Consider the following 481-nt stretch of genomic DNA (forward strand, 5'->3'; position numbering starts at 1 on the left):
GGGGGGGCAAATATATGCTTTACAATTGTGGCTTAAAATTTTTTAAGCCATGGTCCTCTGCCCCTTCAGCACTGCTATCCAAGCAGAAATGAATACCACTGGAAACTATAAGTTACTTTTCAGGATGTTAACACAGAAGTAACTTTCATGGATTTATTTTGTCTTTGCCATTTTTGAAATGGTTCAAAAAGCGTAGAAGGGGATTAAATGTTTTGCATTGTATACTAGGTTGTGTGTAACGTAAAAATTATAATAAAACTTGAGAGCCATGTCTTTTAGAAAAAATGGAAGTCTAGACCTTATCACAATCCAGACTTTTTTTTTTAAAGATTTATTTATTTATGCATACAGAACTGGGGTACAGGCAGGGACAGTGAGAGGCTTCACAAGAGACAGAGTGGGGAGCAGAACAGGACAACTGATGAGTACACTGCTGACAGGAACAGCGGGAGAGGTCTGCCGTGTTATGTGGGTCACCTCT

The sequence above is a fragment of the Condylura cristata genome, unplaced genomic scaffold (genome assembly GCF_000260355.1).
Source record: "Condylura cristata isolate star-nosed mole 26May11 unplaced genomic scaffold, ConCri1.0 scaffold00001, whole genome shotgun sequence".
In the NCBI taxonomy this organism is placed as follows: domain Eukaryota; kingdom Metazoa; phylum Chordata; class Mammalia; order Eulipotyphla; family Talpidae; genus Condylura; species Condylura cristata.